Raw genomic sequence first — 6,000 nt, 5'->3', positions numbered from 1 at the left:
CTTTGAAAACGAATATCGTTTAAAGCAGAGGGTAAATTTAAAACTCAGTTTTTCGATCGAGAAATCGTTCAAGGAAGGAGAATATTATATTTTAAAATTAATTTATTTTAAAATTAAAAAAATGACTGAAGAAGCTTAGCGTCGACATAAGCCTGTTTTTGAGGACTTGCCATACCCACTAGACCCGTCGTATTTTGCCCATTTTCGCGACATATTGTTGGCGTAGTCTTGACCCTGATTTCTTGCGAGTACCCTCTGTTGTAGCCGGGACGGTCCGCGATCCTGAATTTCAGAGTCCTGGGCGCCGTACGGAGGCGACCATATTAATCTATCATAACTTATAACGTCATTCTAAAATGTCCAGTGTATATTGAGTGAAACTTCATACTAAAATCCCACTACATTTCCAGGTCTGACAGAAATGATAAATTAAGAGAGATATTTTGCCAAACGGATAGGTATGGTAATTAGTATAATACTTTGCTGCGGGGTGCCGTGAAACAGCCTTCATAAGAGTTACACATGTATAACAAAATACTGCATAAGTTAAGCAAATTAATACCGCAATTCAACATTTTTCAATTCAAAGAAATATCACTCTATTGTTAAACGGTCTGACAACAGATCAACGATTAACAAAGCAATATAGCCACGATTTTCTTTACTAAATTTCAACGAAGGATATAATTTTCAGGGAATAAATACGAATATTTGATTATTTGATGGCGGAGTATTATTTGAGGAATAACCAATGTTCCAATTTTTGATAACTTCCTAATTATACATTTCATGCATCAAAGTCAAATTAAGATTCAGTTACAATTATACGGGGCGTGTTTTCTTATTTTTCCTTCATTATTACTTAATTAATTATAATTATCGTCATGAACGCGGAAATGCAATACTGGAAAGAAAAACAGTATGAATGGAAATTGTCGTTCAACACACTCAAGAATTCCGTGATGCTTAAAAATGCTTTATTTAGCACTACCATCTTACACGATCTATGACGTGCGAAATCGGTATTATTGTGCGTAAAATCCAAAACAATCGTCATCAAGCTTGATTTTACACTTCCTAATAGTTCTCCGTTAAAGCAACGCAATTTATGCTGAGTCAAAGGGTGTGGATGTGAAGTGTTTCAGGGACATTTTCAAAAAACAACACGCATTGCATAATTTTCCATTGATTGTATTCAGAACTCAGAATATTGCAACGCTGCATGAGTAATAAGTATTAATTAATACTTATAGAGCTAAAAATGGAGCGTTCGATATAAATAACGACGTAACCACACGAAAAAGAGAAGCGAGTCTCGGGTTTCAAATGCCCGGCGCTCGCAGCATAGGCCCGACCACGTGTTAAAAAAAGTTATCGTAACTTTCGGTATCGTAAGCGGATTTTTTATTTTTCTTCTATCGTTTGTGACGATATGTCTACTAACGTTTCATTGAATCCAATAGCATATATTTCCCGACGTACACGATTTGGAAATACAGTACTTTTGTTCCACTTCATTTCAAAAATTCCCATAATATTATCGCCCGCCATTTCGTAACGTAAAGGAGCACCAAAATCGAATACAAATCTATGTAAGCAAGCCAAAGTAAAGATATTAATAAATTGAAGTATTTTATTATCAGATTTTTGTATCCGATTCCAACATTCATATGACATCAGAAGAAACTTAAAATGTAAGATTTTCAAGAAAACGGAAACAGGCCTGTATCAAGGTCTGGGAAACATTTTTGTAAAATGCATTTAAAATTGTGCCAGAATACTAATTTTACATGTCATGTAGTCGTATCTGAAGCTTAAATACAACTTAATCGTCACAAATGCAGGATAAAAATTTTCAACTTCCAATCCCGACGAAAATTTATGATTGGATAAAATTCCCATCTCCAAAGTCAGAATCGGTTTCTATAAATTTGGTGGTGCAACAGATGACACCCCAAGCTGCGCCAAGTTCTAATGTGAGAAGCATTGGTAAAATCTTCATTGGGTAGCAGCATGCTATTCACTCCAAAATCGAAAGTATCAGAAGACGGCAACCATGGAAGTAGTATTACTTAAATGCTTAAAAACTCGGAGTCATAGTGCCCGTGTAGTCACGTCAGAATCCCAAGTAGCGTTATAAGTGTAGGAAAAATATCCTCAACGCCTGATCCCAACGAAAATTTACGATGGGGTGAAATTCTCCATCTTCCTTGAATCTACAATTTGGTAGTTTCGAAGCCATGTTTCTCCACGAAAAGCACTCTTAACTGGGGAAAGAGATTTGGGATGGGCAGGGGGGTAAGTGGGGAGGGTGTGATCCACACTCACAGAGTGAAATAGGTTGCCTTTGGGTGGGGAGAGAAATTTACTTTATGCAGATTGTGAGGGAGAGGAATGCGGGAAAGGGAATGTTGGGCAAAGAGATGAAAGTGGGGTCAGATAGGGGCGGGAGGGGTTTGGGGTGGATGGGGAGAAGATGAAAGAGTGGGAGGAGGAGTATCGGAGGAGTGTGGGAAACCCAAAGGAAAACAGTGTGGAGGTGGAATGGGGAATATAAGTACACCGGGACTAGCCACGGTGATATCTTTACGGATCCACTTGCATTACACAAATTGTGCGAAAATCTACAGATAATAAATCATTCGCCTTGACCAGAATTCGAACCCAGATCCCCCGATTACCGGTCGAGTGCTTAAGCCAGTTGTGATTCATAGTTGTTTATTTTCTGAAATTTTCATGGTACATTAATAGCACAATTCAACATGGGCGTATTCAGCCCCCTCCTGCCCCCCCCCCCCCCCCAGAAGCAAAAGTTAACCTAGGTCAAAACGAATTTTTTGAACAAACTTTCTTTAAATCCAAGGAAAGTGATATTATTATAAAACACGTAATGAAAATAAAAACATTTTTTCCGAGAAAATGATTTAAAAAAACAAATAAAGCTCTGTTATAATTTTCTTGAAATTTTGGTTTCATAACCTTTTCTGTATCACAACTTGAACGGCCACGGCTCGCCCCCCACAAGTTTTGATCCTATGGACGCCCTTGCAATTCAATAGTAATGCTACCGAGGAACTAATCTTCCTTATGGAAATTTAAGGACCATAACGGCGTGAGGACTACACCGGATGGGGATACGGGTTCGAATCCTGGTCAAGGCGAATGATTTTTTTCTCTGCTGATTTTCGCATTATTTGTGGAATAGGGAGGAAAATGGAAAAGATCAAATCTCCTACCCCCAGGTAGTACCCAGAGAAGTAGGAAATTTACAACTCTGGTTTCATGATCATATAGGGTGTTTATGCTTCGTCTTTGAGCGTGTCAAAAGGTGTGCCTACCCGACAATATGTTCAACCGCAGAAGTTGTATGCCGTGGCGTAAAAAACTATGATGAAGAAAAGACGCAAAGGACGCATCGGACGCAACCGAGAGTATCACTACGGTGTTTGAGAGCATAAGATACACATGGTACTAACTTTGGTTGCAATCCGTGCAGTTGTATGGAAACGCATAGCGAACAGACAAACAGATATCATATTTTATAAATATAGACTAGCAGGCATCACGGCGCTGATCGGGAATGATAGTACCCAGAGAAATGGGAAACTTGGAATTCATGGTCAAATAGCAGGATTTTTAGGCACGCTGAACAGCAAACAATGGAAAATGCAACGGGGAGGGGGGGAGGAGGAGGAGAAGTTGAAAGAGTGGGAGGAGGAGTGTTGGAGGGGTTTGGGAAACCCAAAGGAAAAGGTGGAGTGGGGAGGAAAATGGGAAAGGCCTAACCACCCCCTCTCCCTACTTTCAGCCACAGGGTAGAGAGAGAGAGAGAGAAGACTCGTTATAAGTGTGCAAATACTGGCGCCCGATGGGAAGGAAAAAGTCTCAGGGAGAGAGAGATTGATAACCAGAGCCCGAGAATGAGATTTGTAAAACAAGTAGACGAAGGCGATCGATGGGAGGAGGAATTTCAAATAATCTTGAGCAGAAAGAACGTTCAAACTGGGCGACTCGTGGGATTCGGAGTTATTCCAATTTCATACCGGCAAGCTTAGCGTTGAACACGGAGTGTTTCTTTTTTATTGTTCTTCACTTTTGTGGCTAAAAATCTAACGAAACACAAGAATGCTCCGAAACAATTGGTGTAAAAGATTTTCTCCGTGTATCACGAATGATATTGGGAAAATGCTTGAGAGAAACTATGCCATGAGAAGCCAAGATGTGCGCAGGAATGGATCGAAAAATTTAATTCTGGACCGAGGGGAGCTTAAGCAAAACATCTGTTTCCATCCTCAATTCCTAGCGGCCTTGTGCGTTATAGACAAATATTTTAGAAGAGATATGTCGTGAGCATCAGCGATGCATATTTAATAAATGGAATTCGCCTTGATTTGAAAAAAGGACGCACGTACAGGAAAAGAATATTACTTTGGAAACAATCTCCTAGCAGCCACGAAAAATCCTCCACTGAGTCAACTCTAGACCATTGAGGTTCAAATAATCCAAAGAGATCTTTCGTCTTCATCCGCGCTGAAAAAAAGGTTTCTTTACTTAATTTCAACGAAGGATATAATTTTCAGGGAATAAATACGAAGATTTGATTATTTGATGGCGGAGTATTATTTGAGGAATAGCCAATGTTCCAATTGAATCATGCCAATAAATCAAGAGGCGCCCACCTGATTTTAGTCCCCCTAAAGATGGAACCCATAGTAACGTCTGACGAAATCTTGCGTGCATAGTGGGTTACCAATGGATTGTTTAAGAAAAGATAGGAAATTGTTGAGAGAGATATGGAAGAACTTATTAGGGTAATAAGTTCGTTCTAAGGAAAAAAAAAGAAATAAGTTAGCTAGAAGGTTTCAAGAGAGCTACGCTACATCAGAACATTTTCTTAGTGTAAGAGGGGATACCACGAGAAAAGCGGTATAATAAAATATTTGAATATTAAAAATATTTGATTGAAATTGAATATTGTCCTGTATGCTTAAAGGAAAAGATACCCTTTGGAGTGAGGAGTATAACTTATTTTAACATAAAAATATATTCTTGAGTCCAGTAAGTTTTAGGCAACAAATTTTAGATGGCGTTATTTCGGACTCATTTTCACTGCAATAACAAAATCCCCTAAAATCTAAAAACTCCTCTTCAATGGAAGCGTTAAGAATATTTCCCTCTCAACAAGAAAAATTGTAATCAACAGATTTAGGCGTTACTTGGTGGAACGATGAGATATTCATGGTTAAATAAAAAACACAGTACTGTTCCACAACCTTATAAATTATAAGGTTGTGGAACAGTACTGTGTTTTTTATTTAACCATGAAGAAAAATTGTTTTTACAGCGTGGGCTCGCAAGAGAATCCTTTAACATTTGTAACAAATGCTAAACTTAAAAGAAAAAGGGACTGAATGAAAGATACAGGTAAAATAATAAATGCAGAGAAGAACATAAGCCAGTAAAATCAGATGCTGACTGAAGGTTTTAATTCAAATTGACGGAAAGGATGAGAATCGAGGAGGTATGAAGAAGACTATACCAAAATTAACTGGTGCACCATACTCCATAGAATACGGTTTATGGACCATGTCATGATTCACAGCAATTACTTAGGAAACATTTCTTTCCTATTTACGGAAAATATATGGAATAGTCCCTGGGGGAAAACTAAGATGCAAGTACTTGCGGTAGACCATAAAGGACACGGGGAAGTGAAGTAATCGGCATGAAATAAGGATAAATGGAGGATTGTAGCAGGGGCGGATCCAGGATTTTTTCTGGAGGGGTCACAAAAGGGCCTGACAGGTAAACGATCTTCTCATAATTGAGATAAAAAACAATTACTGTGAAATATATTCTCTTTATTTTAATATCAAAGTTATTAATATGAAATCAAACGATTGAGACTCCGTAACACACTAAACAAAGCGAACGTAATGATAACCGTATTAAAAATGTTGTCTATTATTTAATCATCTGGAGGGACACGTGCCCCCCCCC

Source organism: Ischnura elegans, chromosome 4, assembly GCF_921293095.1.
Source record: "Ischnura elegans chromosome 4, ioIscEleg1.1, whole genome shotgun sequence".
In the NCBI taxonomy this organism is placed as follows: domain Eukaryota; kingdom Metazoa; phylum Arthropoda; class Insecta; order Odonata; family Coenagrionidae; genus Ischnura; species Ischnura elegans.
This window is presented reverse-complemented; position numbering follows the sequence as displayed.